This window comes from Salmo salar, chromosome 29 (genome assembly GCF_965601325.2).
Source record: "Salmo salar chromosome 29, fSalSal1, whole genome shotgun sequence".
Taxonomy (NCBI): Eukaryota; Metazoa; Chordata; class Actinopteri; order Salmoniformes; family Salmonidae; genus Salmo; species Salmo salar.
In genome coordinates, this window is record NC_138319.1 from 22,008,951 (window position 1) to 22,028,136 (window position 19,186).

The 19,186-nt window shown below is 41.6% G+C and overlaps 1 long non-coding RNA gene across 1 annotated transcript; it reads left to right on the forward strand.

The window, feature by feature from the left end:
* Positions 1-332: 332 nt before the first annotated feature.
* On the forward strand, positions 333-15,361 carry LOC145865770 (uncharacterized). Its single transcript, XR_014383079.1, has 4 exons — positions 333-510; positions 2,825-2,887; positions 8,956-9,059; positions 13,851-15,361. It is a non-coding gene; the product is annotated as an uncharacterized LOC145865770 (long non-coding RNA).
* Positions 15,362-19,186: the final 3,825 nt, after the last annotated feature.

Genomic DNA, 19,186 nt, shown 5'->3' on the forward strand with positions numbered 1-19,186 from the left:
ACAATTTCCCCAATAATCCTGTTTACATGGAGACCTCTGAAATCAGGCAACCTGATAAATGCAGAAAATCACCAATCAAAATAAACATTCTACCACAGCGAGAATGTTATTTTTCAGAAGTACATTTGATTCGGAGTTCAGACATATAACGTTTGCGTGTGAAAATTACTTCTAAAACGCATACAGTTAGAGGGAGGCTAGCTCGGCTGGTGCAAGCACATGCGCAGATCAAATACACTGCTGGACAGCCGATTAAGGCGTTTACTGTTTTAATAATTCTAAAGATTGCTCAGAAAGAGAAAGGCATTTACATGACTATTGCATAATCTGCCTACTGCCATAGTCAGTTTGATATCTAATTAGTGGGCACGTAGACCTCCTCAGTGGCGGCCACCTGTGCTAATTAGCATCTAACATTCTCCGAACACCTGTGTGTAAGTGTAACTGGGGAGGAAGTGTAGTGCATCAACTGAAGGCATGCAGCTTGTGGATCTGTGCAAAACAGCTACAGTAAGTGTATATTTTTTATTTGAAAGATTATTTCTCTGATATGCTGACATGCACCTTATTTTTCATATGTTTTTCGAAAACCGTTTTGAAAGCAATTATGATTTATTTTTCTAAACTTTAAAACATAGCTTCCTAATTGTAGTAAACGCTGAAAAGACTTTTCCCAGTTGGTGCTCGTTTTTTTCCCGAGTTCCATGTGTCTTGAATACACTGAAGTCGGAAGTCAGAGATTTCCGAGTTCCCAGTTGTTTTCGACGAGGCAATGCACCAACAACTAAAGAACGTTGACGCGCAAGGCTAAACTTCTCAGCTGTTTTGGGGCTGTACCTACCACTCCATACAGAGTGAAGCGAATCCATGCACCTGCGCAGATACTGTATGAAAGCGAAGTATTGCACCTCGCTCATCGCAACATCTGAGTCCTTAGAATCCTACATCGTTTTTTTGGCTTCTAAATGAATGATAGGTAGGCCTACCCATTGATTCTTGAAGATTATAACGTATAAATGCCTCATGTGCTTAGTTCAACTGTCGTACCCCATCAAAACCCAACATAATGCCTAAGCTTGTTTTTGAACAATGCAAATGTAAACAAACACTTTATAGCCTCATGGTTAAAACTATAATTTTGATATCATAGATTGTCTATGAATTTGAAAGTGATTACATTTCTCCAGGCCCATTCCTCAGCTTTTACCCGAAACAAAGGTGGGGTGACGACTTTGTTATTGTTTCAATTAAGGGCTCTAGCTTTAAACAACTATTTTTGTAAAAATCACATCATTAGTCATTGTGCTTGGACCCAAATAATTATACAGTCGTTGGCATGGAGTGGAACGGTACTGAGATAATGTATACGGGTTGTTTGTTTCTCAATTCACAAGGGTTTGTGATACACAAATTGAAATTCACAGTAACGTTTTCCAAAACAAGGAATACAGGACCCAGTTTCCTGATCCAATATAAGTCATTTAAAATGTCTAATCTAACAAATAAAATATTGACCCTCCTATAATACTTTTCAAAACGTACCTCTAGAAAAGCATTCAACATTGTGTGTACTTTTTCAGTCACATTATATTTATCAATTTGTCCACTATTCCATTGTTTCTTTCACCTATCATAGCAAAACAGAGTCGCACGGATCTGACAGTGGCAGCAAGGGACCCAATTGTCTCAGGCTAAGGCACTCAGTGTCCAAAGTAACACTTCAGACAGACCAGTCAAAAGGGACAAGGAGGAAAGGCACAGGGAAATGGATTTTTTTAACATCCCCATCCTCTAAGTGATTTTAGCATGGACTGAGCTCTCCGAGTAAGAAGCACCAGCTGACTACCAGCAGCACTCTACTGATTGAAGTTTCATTCTTTATTTGACTAGTGGTTGGAGATGGAGTGTCTGCCTTTTTATTATAAGACTCAGGTGCAGTGGACATGCACTGAGTGTACAACACATTAGGAACACCTGCTCTTTCCATGCCATAGACTGACCAGGTGAATCCAGGTGAAAGCTATGATCCCTTATTGAAGTCACTTCGATCAGTGTACTGTAGATGAAGGGGAGGAGACAGGTTAAAGAGGGATTTTTAAGCCTTGGCACAATTGAGACATGGATTGTGTATGTGTGCCATTCAGAGGGTGAACGGACAAGACAAAATATTTAAGTGCCTTTGAACGGGGTATGGTAGAAGGTGCCAGGCGCACCGGTTTGAGTGTGTCAAGAACTACAATGCTGCTGGGTTTTTCATTCACAACTTCTCGTGTGTATCAAGAAGGGTCCACCACCCAAAGGACATCCAGCCAACTTGACACAACTGTGGGAAGCATTGGAGTAAACATGGGCCAGCATCCCTGTGAAGCCCCTTTGACAACTTGTAGTCCATGCCCCAACGAAATGAGACTATTCTGAGGGCTGAAGAGGCTGCAACTCAATATAAGGAAGCTGTTCCTAATGTTTTGTACACTCAGTGTATAGTCCCCCTCTATACTGGTTCTCCGGTCAAGGCGACATTGGGAGAATTGTCGTAACTCCGCATTGGAAACACTTCAGTGTCTCTGTGTTTGTAATAAGTGTCACATACTGACACTAATTGATGAATGCTGTTCAAACTGTTGATTTAATGAGGTTGTTGTAATAACACTTCTTGGGAGAGATGGTCATGGGTCATCTTCACCTAAAAATATGTTTGCCTACTGTTGATAATCTATTCCTTTTGGCACAATATACCTGTGCAGAGCTATTATTGAGTATTATGATACCTTTTGTAACATTTATTAGCAGTGTATAACTCCCCTGATATTATTTTTTCCCCTAGGAGAAGTCTTCCCTCACTCCCCATCCGCCCCCATGAAACAACACCTCTGATAAGGGCGTCTATGTAAGCATGTGTTGTTAGCTTTTCTATTCACTTGTATATTATTTCCATCTTATATGCTTCAAACAAAGTCAAAAATTGAATTGAATTTTAACATCTATAATAACAAGATATATCCTGGATTTCAAGAAAAGTTTAAATACTTATTTGGGTCTTTCCATTTGATTTCAATCACTTTTTGACCGCACCCCGTTCGATATGGACAAAACATTCCATACATATTTGCCCATGGTAGAAGTGGTCAGAAATGTACTTTTTGGACCTGAATGCCAAAACATTTACGAGATAGAGGTACTCAAAGCTGACCCATTTTGCATACCCCACTCTACCATCAGACATCAATGTCTTCATCACTGGAAAATATAAACTGTTGGGTTTTATATGATTTAAAAGCTTACAAACAGGGTTGTCTTAACCTTAAATGTCAAATATCTAAAAAAGCATAAACTCCTATTTTTTTTTGAGTGTTCACATATGTCACGTGAAAAAACTCATTCCATTGAGGGACGAGTGTCTGTGGGTTTTCGCTCCTCCCTTGTACTTGATTGATGAAATAAGGTCACTAATTAGCAAGGAACTCCCCTCACCTGCTGTTCTTCATTGAAAGGAAAAAATAAAAACCAGCAGACACTAGGCCCTCTATGGAATGAATTTGACACCCCTGGTATGTGTTGTAGTTTAGACACTATTTTACATAATCTGAGGTGTTTGTGTTGTGCCCTCCATCAGCTGAGACACAGCATACTCTTGAATAAAGGGTGGGTGTCATTTCAATCAAATAAATATAAATGGACATATCCCTTCAGACCACTACAATTTAGCTGGGACATTATTCAAATTGAATAAAAACCAATTATCTATATTTCTATCATTCCTATGGAAGATTAACAGTAAAAATGTAAAACGACTCCTATATTTACATTTACATTACATTTAAGTCATTTAGCAGACGCTCTTATCCAGAGCGACTTACAAAATGGTGCATTCACCTTATGATATCCAGTGGAACAACCACTTTACAATAGTGCATCTAAATCTTTTAAGGGGGGGGGGGGGGGGTTAGAAGGATTACTTTATCCTATCCTAGGTATTCCTTAAAGAGGTGGGGTTTCAGGTGTCTCCGGAAGGTGGTGATTGACTCCGCTGTCCTGGCGTCGTGAGGGAGCTTGTTCCACCATTGGGGTGCCAGAGCAGCGAACAGTTTTGACTGGGCTGAGCGGGAACTGTGCTTCCTCAGAGGTAGGGGGGCCAGCAGGCCAGTGGTGGATGAACGCAGTGCCCTTGTTTGGGTGTAGGGCCTGATCAGAGCCTGAAGGTATGGAGGTGCCGTTCCCTTCACAGCTCTGTAGGCAATCACCATGGTCTTGTAGCGGATGCGAGCTTCAATTGGAAGCCAGTGGAGAGAGCGGAGGAGCGGGGTGACGTGAGAGAACTTGGGAAGGTTGAACACCAGACGGGCTGCGGCGTTCTGGATGAGTTGTAGGGGTTTAATGGCACAGGCAGGGAGCCCAGCCAACAGCGAGTTGCAGTAATCCAGACGGGAGATGACAAGTGCCTGGATTAGGACCTGCGCCGCTTCCTGTGTGAGGCAGGGTCGTACTCTGCGAATGTTGTAGAGCATGAACCTACAGGATCGGGTCACCGCCTTGATGTTAGTGGAGAACGACAGGGTGTTGTCCAGGATCACGCCAAGGTTCTTAGCACTCTGGGAGGAGGACACAAGGGAGTTGTCAACCGTGATGGCGAGATCATGGAACGGGCAGTCCTTCCCCGGGAGGAAGAGCAGCTCCGTCTTGCCGAGGTTCAGCTTGAGCTGGTGATCCGTCATCCACACTGATATGTCTGACAGAGATGCGATTCGCCGCCTGGTTATCAGAAGGGGGAAAGGAGAAGATTAATTGTGTGTCGTCTGCATAGCAATGATAGGAGAGACCATGTGAGGATATGACAGAGCCAAGTGACTTGGTGTATAGCGAGAATAGGAGAGGGCCTAGAACAGAGCCCTGGGGGACACCAGTGGTGAGAGCGCATGGTGCGGAGACAGATTCTCGCCACGCCACCTGGTAGGAGCGACCTGTCAGGTAGGACGCAATCCAAGCGTGGGCCGCACCGGAGATGCCCAACTCGGAGAGGGTGGAGAGGAGGATCTGATGGTTCACAGTATCAAAGGCAGCAGATAGGTCTAGAAGGATGAGAGCAGAGGAGAGAGAGTTAGCTTTAGCAGTGCGGAGAGCCTCCGTGACACAGAGAAGAGCAGTCTCAGTTGAATGCCCAGTCTTGAAACCTGACTGATTAGGATCAAGAAGGTCATTCTGAGAGAGATAGCAGGAGAGCTGGCCAAGGACGGCACGTTCAAGAGTTTTGGAGAGAAAAGAAAGAAGGGATACTGGTCTGTAGTTGTTGACATCGGAGGGATCGAGTGTAGGTTTTTTCAGAAGGGGTGCAACTCTCGCTCTCTTGAAGACGGAAGGGACGTAGCCAGCGGTCAAGGATGAGTTGATGAGCGAGGTGAGGAAGGGGAGAAGGTCTCCGGAAATGGTCTGGAGAAGAGAGGAGGGGATAGGGTCAAGTGGGCAGGTTGTTGGGCGGCCGGCCGTCACAAGACGCGAGATTTCATCTGGAGAGAGAGGGGAGAAAGAGGTCAAAGCACAGGGTAGGGCAGTGTGAGCAGGACCAGCGGTGTCGTTTGACTTAGCAAACGAGGATCGGATATCGTCAACCTTCTTTTCAAAATGGTTGACGAAGTCATCCGCAGAGAGGGAGGAAGGGGGGGGGGGGGGGGAGGAGGATTCAGGAGGGAGGAGAAGGTAGCAAAGAGCTTCCTAGGGTTAGAGGCAGATGCTTGGAATTTAGAGTGGTAGAAAGTGGCTTTAGCAGCAGAGACAGAAGAGGAGAATGTAGAGAGGAGTGAGTGAAAGGATGCCAGGTCCGCAGGGAGGCGAGTTTTCCTCCATTTCCGCTCGGCTGCCCAGAGCCTTGTTCTGTGAGCTCGTAGTGAGTCGTCGAGCCACGGAGCAGGAGGGGAGGACCGAGCCGGCCTGGAGGATAGGGGACAGAGAAAATCAAAGGATGCAGAAAGGGAGGAGAGGAGGGTTGAGGAGGCAGAATCAGGAGATAGGTTGGAGAAGGTTTGAGCAGAGGGAAGAGATGATAGGATGGAAGAGGAGAGAGTAGCGGGAGAGAGAGAGCGAAGGTTGGGACGGCGCAATACCATCCGAGTAGGGGCAGAGTGAGAAGTGTTGGATGAGAGCAAGAGGGAAAAGGATACAAGGTAGTGGTCGGAGATTTGGAGGGGAGTTGCAATGAGATTAGTGGAAGAACAGCATCTAGTAAAGATGAGGTCAAGCGTATTGCCTGCCTTGTGAGTAGGGGGGGAAGGTGAGAGGGTGAGGTCAAAAGAGGAGAGGAGTGGAAAGAAGGAGGCAGAGAGGAATGAGTCAAAGGTAGACGTGGGGAGGTTAAAGTCACCCAGAACTGTGAGAGGTGAGCCATCCTCAGGAAAGGAACTTATCAAGGCGTCAAGCTCATTGATGAACTCTCCAAGGGAACCTGGAGGGCGATAAATAATAAGGATGTTAAGCTTGAAAGGGCTGGTAACTGTGACAGCATGGAATTCAAATGAGGAGATAGACAGATGGGTCAGGGGAGAAAGAGAGAATGTCCACTTGGGAGAGATGAGGATTCCAGTGCCACCACCCCGCTGGCTCGATGCTCTAGGGATATGCAAGAACACGTGGGCAGACGAAGAGAGAGCAGTAGGAGTAGCAGTGTTATCTGTGGTAATCCATGTTTCCGTCAGCGCCAGGAAGTCTAGGGACTGGAGGGTAGCATAGGCTGAGATGAACTCAGCCTTGTTGGCTGCAGACCGGCAGTTCCAGAGGCTGCCGGAGACCTGGAACTCCACGTGGGTCGTGCTCGCTGGGACCACCAGGTTAGAGTGGCAGCGGCCACGCGGTGTGAAGCGTTTGTATGGCCTGTGCAGAGAGGAGAGAACAGGGATAGACAGACACATAGTTGACAAGCTACAGAAGTGTTGTTTCTTGTATTATTGTCTCCTGTGTCTTTAGAGAACTGTTTCACTTTGATATCCTTTTTCTTCTGTCCTGATTTTCTCTTTCTTTTCTTCTGTTAACTAGATATTCTTTGTTGTTCTTCGTTAGCTAGCTAGCTTCTTCCAAAAGAGTCCCTAGCAACTGCTTAGCAACTGGTAAACAATTCAGCTTGCTAAGATAACTACAATTTTATGAAAAATAACTATTTTTCAAAAGCCTATCTTCTTTGTTTGTTGCTTGTTTTTTCTCCTATTCAGTCTTGCAGTTTTCTTTTGCTTTTTTCCGATGTACTTCACTCTAAAAACCATGTAAATTTCAATATTTGTAGGAGCTCATTTTTCAGCTGCTGCTGCTCAAATTGGAGTTCCGGAACTTATATTATATTCTCATTCATGTCAACATTCTCTGATGTGTGGCTCTCCAACCCTCTTTGTGCTACCATTTGAATGTTGAAATTGAAATTGTATCCCCATTTTAGTACATTTATCAGCCAAAACATGACACCCACCCTATATTGAAGAGTATGCTGTGTCTCAACTGTTGGCGGGCACAACACAAACACCTTAGATTATATTAAATAGGGTCTAAACTACGACATAAGCTACAACATATGCGTGCTTTAGTTTACATGTTTTTAGATCATTTACGTTTTGAGGTAAAAAATGTCAATTTTGATTTAAAAATATTTTTTTGGATGGAATTATAAAATAGTTTGACAACCTTGTTTGTAAGCTTTTAAATAATATAAAACTCAACAGTTCATATTTTCCAGTGATGAAGACATGGATGTCTCATGGTATGGTGGGGTATGCAAAATTGGTCACCATTGAGCACCTTTATCTATTATGTTTGGGCATTCAGGTCCAAAAAGTAACTTTCTGACCACTTCTACCATGGGCAAATATGTATAGAAAGTTTTGTTCAAATCTAAAGGGGTGCAGTCAAAAACTATTCTCTCTCTCAAAGATATTATTACCTTGGTTTTTAAATTACAACTTGGCAAGTATACACCTGTGAATTCTACTTAGTGCTACAGCTGTAGGATCTTAATTTGATCACCCTGTTGAAAGATAACTTTACTGCAATGCAGGAAATTGAAAACATGTAGTGTATTTCAGGTTTAAAAAGGCTTCAGTTTGTAATTTACACTTTGACATTTCACACTTGATTTTCCCTTAAGAAAATTGTAGCAACCCCTTCAAAAATGTCCATTATTTATAATCCACGTAATAATTTACATTTCCTGTTGCTGCAGGATTATTTTCGTGCTGTAACAAACTGGCTCAAATTAAGATCCTACACATGTAGTAACTAATAACATATATTAGATTACTTAAACAGTTTATTAACCTGTCTTCTGATAAGCCTGGTGCCTCCATAACACTCTATTAACCAGCATGCAATTTGGCAAACACCGGAGCTGCATGGGGTGAATAAAAGGATGAGCACGTTTTCATCTGCTTTTTCTCTATGCAGGAGTAATCCATCAATCGGGGAAATGTTCAACATGATTTGGTTTTGCATTGGTATTCATTAACCATTACAGTCAAGGGGGGGATATCCTGCAGATGTGAGGATTGGGTTTCATAGGGGCATACTTTTCCTGGGCACCTCCATGAGACACTGGGGTTTTAAGGGCCACACACACAACGTAACCTTAGCATGACTTACATGGAACCTACAGTTCCCTTTTTTTGTTTCCATGCTCAAAGGATCAGATGAACTCACATGTAAATTCACTGTACCTTATAAAAATCTGGATTGGACGACAAATAGGGAAAGGGACAGTCTGTGAAAATAGTTTTTAGTAGTGTTTGTATTGCTAATTTGATTAAAGTCTTCTAATGGTGAATAACACTTACCTACACTAAATTATTTTGGATTTATTTAATTGATTAACTCTTGTGTTTCTTATTTTTTTTTTAAATCATCATACATTACCATAAACAATTAGACTAGTGGAAATCTGGTGGGGTATTTATTTACTGTCACAGTAAAAGTAATGATGTGTTGCCATAGGTGATTTTTGCACTTGCATAGGAGAGGAGAAGGAGTGATTCCAACGGCACTTGACACCCAGCGGGGCAAGGTGGTCACTGACCTGGATGACTTTCAAGCAAAAGGTACAGCACCTTAAGCAAAGCAAACAGTGTTTGGTGTTTGGTTCATAATAAGTCAACATCTTCAAGCATGAAATGGACCACGTTTGTTTCCCCAACAAAAGCCATGCAGTGAGAAGGTGTCTGCATTTTACAGCCTATAGGCCTTGCGCATATTCCGCAAGAAATGTTTGACTTACAGTACCCCAGAAACAGGTTATCTATCCACCATCTCAGTGAATAACGAACAGGACGGATCATAATAAAAATGAACAATTGTCCCCAAAAAACAACTTTCCCAATGTTGGCACTTTCAAATGTAATGGTCTGAGGGACATCAAGTAAAATAAAGACGGTTGACGAATACATAAACAATGAGATTGTTTGGAATAGGTGGACATTTCTCCTGCTTTAATCTCCATATGTGACAAGAACTTAAGTGTAAACTTACCATATTTTCACCCGCTGAAACCCTCCAAAAAGATGAAAGAAAGTAAAGGTTTTGACTTGAGTGGGAAATTGGGGGGGGCTTTTTTTTGGGGTAAAGGGGTAAAGATCACCCCTGCAGAGGGTAACACCTGAGATATGTGTTATTACCCACAAGGGAAGCACTCTCAGGGCTCAGTGACAAGCACTTCACACTCTACAGCGCTCAAAGGCCTCTGCTTGCAGTTGACAGCACACACCAGTGGTGAAGAATATCCCCCGCCCGATGCTTATCTATCCACCCAGTTCCTCCACCCGCCTGTAGTAGTGGGCCTCCCACAGCTGCGTGGAGCTTTTTGTGTGAGTGTGTGTGACTGCGTCAGTGAATATGTGTTTGTGAGTGCGTGTCAGACTGGATCCAAAAGCGCTGATCCTAGTGGGTTTTCAACACACACCCGTGGGAATAGAGCTCTCAAGGTCTGTATCCCGAGGCATTTTCCATTTGACCTCTAAACCCCCATATCTAACATGGCTGTGACTGTAGTAGCTATGTTTCACTGGTTCACACAGTCATTGTTTATCAAACATTGGATTTACTATACCTCTCGCTACAATTTTAGATATGTTTTGTAAGGACAAACTGAGAATGCTATTGTGTGCATAAGAAGTGATGTTTTGGGATAGATTTCAATTTCTGCTTCCTGACCTCAGAAACATTTATTCCTGAATATCTGTATTTAATTTAACTAGGCAAGTCAGTTGAGAACAAATTCACAATTACGTCCTACCCCGGACGACACCGGGCCAATTGTGCGTCCCCCTATGTGACTCCCAATCAATCCCAGCCAGATGTAATTCAGCCTAGATTCGAACCAGGGACTGAAGTGTCTGTCACCTCTTGCACTGAGATGCAGTGCCTTAGACCGCTGTGCCACTCGGGAGATACTTCAATGGTGTCTCCAAGTTCAGCTCTGAATCTGTACATTACCCCTAAACTAGATGTAATAGTTTTCAATTAAAATGGTCAAAAATAGCTTCTTAGCAAAGAGCAATTTCTCAAGCATGAACTTAGCTAGGACTGTCTGGAAGTGGTGTGAGTGGGGAGAGGAAAACTGAGAACTAGCTGTTAACGGCAGAGAGGTTTGGAACTCTTTCTTATTGGTCTATTAACTAATTTAACACCTGGTGATGTCACCAGGCAGGCCAAAACTCCATCCCACCAAAACAGGCTGAAACTTCAGGCAGTCTTTTCAAACACCTCATACACTAAAAATGCATTATCATAATTTATGCAATTTCACACTATTATTCCAACCTCATAGTGTGGAAATATATATAAATCACATTGTTTGACTGCACTGGGCCTTTAAACAATACAATAACTGAAATCTTATGACTTTAAAAAATGTCTGAACGAAACTTAATTACAAAATTAATCACATTGCCCAGAGTTCATTGACATTTAGCTTTAGTAGTGCGTCAGCCAGGCAGGTACTAAGTGACAGGCTGAGGTAAATATCAGTAGCCAGGTGTGCCTAATCCTGCTGAGTTTGGCAGTGTTTATGATGTGTCTCACATTACAAAGGGTAGAATTAAGGTCCGTTGGTTGAGCTCAGCAGTAATCAGCACATAGTTTGCACTGAATACTTTCCCCTCCCGTGTTTGTATGGGTATCTCTGCTTATTTTCTTTTTTCTCCCTCATTACACCCGTGCTCTAAACACTTGCTGGGGGACCTAGGAGTGGTCACAGACTCTTAAAAGGCTCCTTTGCTTGTTTACGCGCAACACTGAGGATCCACTGGGCACAGACGTCAGTTCAGCGTCTACTTTTGATTTACATTTGGTTGAGTTATCAAAGATCTCACCAAAAAATGTCACCATGTCATGGGATTTAGGTTAAAAGTTTGTTGTAAAAAATATGAAATTCCCTTATGCTGATGATTTTTTTCAAATCCAAACAGTTTTTCACATTGATTCAACATCACATTTTTTGGTTGAAATGACGTGGAAACAACGTTAATTCAACCAGTTTTTTCCCAGTGGGGACCGACTTTTCTGTAAGAATACTGTCCGCACACTGTTTTAATGTTAAACGCGTAGACCTTTTGTGAACTAAAATTGGTCTCTTTACAGATGTACGTTTGTATTACTTGTTCTCAGGGCCAAAAGTAGATTTCATTTCTTCCCGGTACAGGACCTCCTATGTGTGTATGTGCTTGTGAATATTTTTTAAAGGCCAATTAGAATTACATCTAGAAAACCTACCATTTTAAAAGGATCTCTGTGGGCCAAGTAGTAAGAACTGATTGGATTTGCAAAAAGTCGTCAACATAAAAGCATTTCATACCCCCCCCCCCCCCCCACACACACACACCTAAATCCAATGACATGGTGAAATGTTTTATTGATTTCACTTTGAATTCACATTATTTGACAACTCAACCAAATGTAAATCTAAACTAGACGGTGAACTGTCTGTGCCCAGTGAGATGTAGGCTACCCGCGCACGTTTGTCCACTCACAAATTAATTCCAGCAGACAAAAAGTGCTCTGTGCACCTTCCATTTCATGAAACGAACACTAAAAAGTGTAAGGACATTTTAGCGATTGGGACAGTGATTGTGTTGTATGTTTGAGTTGGGACAGTGATTGTATTGTATGTTTGAGTTGGGACAGTGATTGTATTGTATGTTTGAGTTGGGACAGTGATTGTATTGTATGTTTGAGTTGGGACAGTGTATTGTGACATAAGGGCTTCATTTACGGCTTGATTTGTGTTAATAGATATGAAGCCAAGGTCCCCTTTTAAGTGGTAATGAAATGGCAAGGACAAGAAAAAATCAGCTATGTTTTTTTTAAGTAATGTGTTAGCGGGATACAAACGAATAAATAAAAATATTGGGAGCAAGGCAAAAAGTTTCACAATTTATGCTAAAAAAATTACTTCTTCGACATGCTACTTTTAAGAAAAACCTTGAGCCATGCTTAATTTTTTTCTGTGGAAAACATTGTGGGATTCAACAGTACCATTCTTACAAAAAATGTGGTTATATAGCATATTAAAGGGTAAAGACTGTTATAGGGGACCCGCGACTTACACAGAATCTGAGTGGGTCTTTCTCAGAAAGGTTCAAGGTTGAGAACCTTTATGTTATGCCACAATGTCCCCATTCTTAACTGTAACCATCGCTTCACCTTGTCCCCCTGTATTTCCTACCACCGTCGATATACAACTTCCCCTGTCCACCCTACTACCGTCGTAATACAACTTCCCCTGTCCACCCTACTACCGTCGTAATACAACTTCCCCTGTCCACCCTACTACCGTCGTAATACAACTTCCCCTGTCCACCCTACTACCGTCGTAATACAACTTCCCCTGTCCACCCTACTACCGTCGTAATACAATTTCCCCTGTCCACTCTACTACCGTCGTAATACAATTTCCCCTGTCCACCCTACTACCGTCGTAATACAATTTCCCCTGTCCACCCTACTACCGTCGTAATACAACTTCCCCTGTCCACCCTACTACCGTCGATATACAACTTCCCCTGTCCACCCTACTACCGTCGTAATACAACTTCCCCTGTCCACCCTACTACCGTCGTAATACAACTTCCCCTGTCCACCCTACTACCGTCGTAATACAACTTCCCCTGTCCACCCTACTACCGTCGTAATACAACTTTCCCTGTCCACTCTACTACCGTCGATATACAACTTCCCCTGTCCACCCTACTACCGTCGTAATACAACTTCCCCTGTACACCCTACTACCGTCGATATACAACTTCCCCTGTACACCCTACTACCGTCGATATACAACTTCCCCTGTACACCCTACCATCACACTACTGTCCTCATAGACAGCTTTCATCCTTCTGACTGTGCATTAGGCATCGATGTCGACTTTCATCAGAATGAACAACAAGAAGAAGATCACAACGGATGCTTATCACAATAGGGGAGAAACCATCACAACGGGTCCATCAAAGGCCTTCTAGCTGAAATCAGCCAAGGTATCTCTGGCAATCAGCTATCTGTGGGTCGGCAGGGATAATGTGGAGACTGACGTGTGCAAGGGGCCACGCAGGAAAACATCATCTAAGCAACTGTGCAAATCAACAAAACATATCAAAGCCCAGTTCCATAGAAGTGGCTCTTATTGTGGGATCAATTGTATGGTCTATTGTGCATGGGAAAAATAACATTATTCAATGGACTTCTTTTACACCTTTAGGGTAGTTATAAGCCCCTGTTTATTTAGAAAATCTACCACAGTGTTAACATATTCAGTGAATTGACAATTTACATGGAGTTACAGTATGGACATATTCTATCAGGTTTATTGCCTGCATCTGATTCTGTTGTTTCTTGTCTTTTAGTTGGAGTCCCCCTGCACAGCTGGTATCTGTGCTCTCCCTTCATCTTGGAGTTCTTAATGGCCCCTATGGCTGGAGAACTTACCCAGACGAATCACACAGTCCTCATCCATACACCCAGTACCTCCTTTTGTGTCCTAAATCTAAGAGCAGTCTATAACGGCCCAACCTAGTCAAAGGGTATCCATTACAAAACAAGGGGATTGTTTGTAATGCTTGTAATGTTGATGAAACGTGGCAAGGCTTTTTCAGCAAATCTCTATTTTTCATCATGCAAATTATTTTCTGTCCATACATATAAATAAATCACCATATTGGGATGAAATGCGTCCTCCCCCTTGCCTGTGACTCAGATGTGGCTCTGCACTAATGGCTGTTTTCCTTTGTGGGCCACTTGGTGATGATCAAAAACAGGTCTGAGAGGGAGGGTGCAAGACGGGGAGAAATCAAATGAGCCTAGTGGAATCCATGGTGCATGGCAGCTGGCAGATTGCTTATCGGGAACGATGCACAATATCCTGACTTTAAGATGTCTATCTGGGAGGCGGTGGCTTAAACCAGCAGCTTCATGCCTCTTAAAGAAGACAGTACATTTTTGGCTTTCGCTTCCTTCTCAGATAAGGATTCTCACGGAAAGGTGTCCTCTTTGGCCTTATCACCCCACTGCATCGGGCCGTCTCAGAATGAGTTGCCTGAGCTGAGCTATCCTGAGGGTAGGGTTCGTGGTTGGGGGGCGCTGGTGTCCTCTCAGGCAGCTAGCTACAGCAGAAAATCCTAACAGGATACAGCAGTATGAGACGCAGGGTGTACAGTATATCAATGGACTAAAGTAGTGGCCTCTTCTCATCTTCTATCCCTCATCAGCACTGATCTGAAAGCAGGGTATGTGAAAGCCTATCCATCCAGCATATTGCTATCTATTGCTTACTGGGGAGTTGCTTTCACTTTTCAATGTCTTTTCATATCAGTGCAAATGGAAAGGATACAAGGGTAGGAAGCCATTTTAGATCATTGAGATGCACCCCTGGAGTGCCAAACCAAAATATTACCCAATAGTTCCAGGAGCACAGGGGTATTTCCTGTGTGTCAGGTTTTCGGTGGAAGCAAGTGGCTGTCATGCTATCATTCAAAATAGTTCCCTGTAAGTGTTTTCTTTGCCTTTTGTAAATAACATAATCATTGTTTGAATCATACATCTCTGGTAATGCACAAGCTTCAGTGTCAATCAAACTATTCAGAGGCAGTGATGCATTTATCTGCTGACTATCAACAAACTAAAACAATTCTATGTTTAATTTGTTTCATGAATTCACATTAACTACTGTATATCTTGTTCAGATTTTTGGAAGTATACAACCAGCTAGCACATAAAGTTCTGAGAACCATATGTTTCTCAGAGCTTGGTGAGAGCGTGCTTGTCCTATGGTTAGTTTTCATACAACCTTCCCACAACATTCTGGGAATGGTGTAGGATAGTTGCTTGGCTTTGGATCATTCTCAGCACATTTAAAGAACTTAACCAAACAACATTATTTGCTTGGTATTTCATTATTTTAACAGAATGTTTCCAAATAGTTCAAAATTGGTTACATTCTTTATTTTTTTATTGTCATGTTCTAGGAATGTTCTCCAACTGGTTTGACATTGGGAATGTTCTCAAATAGTTCAGAGGAACATTCAGTACTTCAGCATAACATTTTCTGCAGGTTTCCACATGGTTCTATTTAAAGTCATGTTCTCAGAACATTAAGAAAACATTACATAAAAAAACACAAGAAAACAGTAACGTTCTAAGAATGTTGTTTAAAAACATATGCATTCTGTTCTCGGCATCAACAAAACTCTATCTTCTAAAGTGTGTTGGCCGCGCCAACTAATTCATCACACCAGATCTTAATGAGTGCTTGTTTCCTTTGAAATGGGGTCTGTTTTATTTATAATTTAACTAGGTAAGTCAGTTAAGAACACATTCTTATTTACAATGACAGCCTAGTAACAGTGGGTTAACTGCTATGTTCAGGGGCAGAATGACAGATTTTTACCTTGTCAGCTTGGGGATTCAATCTAGCAACCTTTCGGTCACTGGCCCAATGCTCTAACCACTAGGCTACCTGCCACCCTAATAGACTGAAATTAACAGTGTTGTGTGAGTATTCTGGTGGCACAGTGGCCTAATTCCATGGATAGAGAACAGAAAATCATAGGTTAGAATCTTACTGATGTCGTCCCACAATAAAAAAGAAACGTGTTTGCATGACTAATGCCTAAGAAAATTAATTTACATGTGTCATATCTGTGCTTGGAGTTTAAAACAAGCTAGCAGTGTTATTAAAAAGTCTTATTGAAACATTCAGTGAAAGTTTTAAGGAAGTTATTCGAAACCCTCTAAATAACCTACAGTTTTCATTCTTAAAACCTCCCAGGAAAACTTTCGGGACCATAGTAAAACGTTCTCAGAACCTCCCTGCAACCTAAAAATGGACGTTCCCAGAACAATGTTCATTTCCGTTCTCAGAACGTTTAACTGGTCAGGAAACTTATGTCATCGTTCCCAGAAGCAATTGGTAACCAAAAACGTATGTTCCCAGAACTTCCAAGGAACCAAATGGGCTGTACTAGCTGGGAAGTACCTGAGTTCACATTAAAGTGATGCTCCAGAGTTTTTTATAATTTCAGGAAGTAGTTGTTTTGAAAATAGTCCCCAAAAATGTTGCACAATTGTGTAATACGTCATCCCTTATGAATCTATAAGTGCTTAAGGTCCCAGACTGCATCTTTAACTACTGTGTATCTTGTTGGTACTTTTGGTACAGTTTCCCCAAGTTTGGCGCCAACCTCTCTATCAACCTGGAAAAGCTTCACCGGGGCGTGAACCGGGTTGTCACAACACCTCGTCTGCATTTGTCTGTGGCCTGCTAGCAGGATCATTACTCACACTGCTCAGAATGTGCATGAAGCGATATGGTCGCCAAAAGTTTATTTTGAACGCAGAAGCTACTGATGCCGAACTGTACAGGTTAGACCTGTTGAAAGTCTAATCTTCTGGTCAGCCTCATATTGACTGCCAGTTTACACCACTACTGCAGAAGAAGAACTGCACGTAGGCACCTCTCACACTGGTGGGACCAGAGCCAAAATGGAGGGAAGAAAAAACTCATGCTGGTAGCTTTGATAAAGTATCAGTTTCTCTACATCATCTAAACAACCATGTGTTCTGAATGCATCAGCAATGTCTGGAGATAGTAAAGAATGCAACTGTATACAAACTTTCCAAGACCTAAACTAGCGACGGTTCCAAATAAGGAACAGCCATTTTGGATCTTCTTTGTGGAACGGTTTCTTAATTTGCAATTGTGCTCCTGTATGGACTTGCGGGCATTATATCCATCAGGTTTATCAGGGTTTTTGATTTCAAAAGGATCGGAGGGACTGTTTTGGCACTATTTTCAGGTTGGCTTGGCGTGCCTCTGGAACGGAGCCAGTCTCTGCTTTAGTGTCCAAGTTCAACAATCTCAGATACAAGACAGTGGTGCTAATTAATCTATAGCTACCAGAGCATGTCAGTATTTGCATTATGTAATTGCAGGGGGAGACGAGGCACTCTTTTTCATTGGGCACCAGAGGGCTTCTTCAGTTTACATATTTGGGAGAATTGTCTTCCATGTCACATGCCTGTCGAATGCCAGGACTGGGTTTTATCCTAACTTTTGATCTGGGAAGTTATCATCCAATCTGAAAAACAGACATTTTATACTTCTCCAGTGCACAGACAGAGATTCCATCTGATTCAGAACCCTTTTTAAAAAGCAGCAATGAACAGAAGAGTAAGTTACAAAAGTAATTCAGTTGTTGCAAGAAAAGTACACTTTTTTTTTTGAAATTTTATTTTTTGCTTTTGGGGAACATTTGCTTCTATGGGCAGTGGTGTAAAGTACTTAAGTAAAAATACTTTAAAGTACTACTTAAGTAGTTTTTTGGGGTATCTGTACTTTACTCTACTACTTATATTTTTGACTACTTGCCATCGTTGTAAATAAGAATTTGTTCTTAACTGACTTGCCTAGTTAAATAAAGGTTACATTTTAAAATATATATAAAAAGAAAATACTTCACTAATTCCTAAAGAAAATATACTTTTTACTTACATAAGGGACTCACTAAACACAAATGCTTTGTTTGTAAATTATGTATGCGTGTTGGAGTGCGCCCCTGGCTATCTGTAAATAAAAAATGTAATAAAAATTGTTCCGTCTGGTTTGCTTAATATAAAGAATTTGAAATGATTTATACTTTTACTTTTTGATACTTAAGTATATTTAAAACCAAATACTTTTAGACTTTTACTCAAGTAGTATTTTACTGAGTGACTTTCTCTTTTACTTGAGTGATTTTTCTATTAATTGTCATACTTGTGTAAAACTAAAGATACCTTGAGTACTTTTTCCACAACTGTCTATATGTCAGTCTATATGTCAGTCCTGTGTCAATCTAGAAATTATATGAATAGGCTTGGGGTGAATGTAATCTGTTTTAACATTGGTAGCCTATGTTATGCATATTCACAGGCAATATATGACCCTGTAGGATTTCAAAGGCAGTGGAACCAAAATTCTCACTCATAATTCAGAATAAGGGTACTCTTACCACACTCTCATCATTTCATAAATGTTGATATACTTTATTTTATTAGCATATAAAGACCTTTTTGAGACTTCATCCCGTACTGTCTAAATTAAAGTAACTGGTGAAGAACATACTTGTTTGCTTCAGATCGAAAGATGAATAGAAAGAAGAAATACAGTATGTGTGAAGTTGAGTATATGGTTCAATAGAGTACCACTGTATTTAAAAAAAAAAAAGTATTTCACCTTTATTTAACCAGGTAGGCCAGTTGAGAACAAGTTCTCATTTACAACTGCGACCTGGCCAAGATAAAGCAAAGCAGTGCTACACAAAAAAACAACACAGAGTTACACATGGAATAAACAAACGTACAGTCAATAACACAATAGAAAAAGTCTATATACAGTGTGTGCAAATGCTTTGAGGAGGTAAGGCAATAAATAGGCCATAGTAGCAAAGTAATTACAATTTAGCAAATTAACACTGGAGTGATAGATGTGCAGATGATGATGTGCAAGTAGAAATACTGGTGTGCAAAAAAGTAAATAAAAACAATATGGGGATGAGGTAGGTAGATTGGATGGGCTATTTACAGATGGGCTGTGTACAGCTGCAGCGATTGGTAAGCTGCTCAGATAGCTGATGCTTAAAGTTAGTGAGGGAGATATAAGTCTCCAACTTCAGTGATTTTTGCAATTCGTTCCAGTCATTGGCAG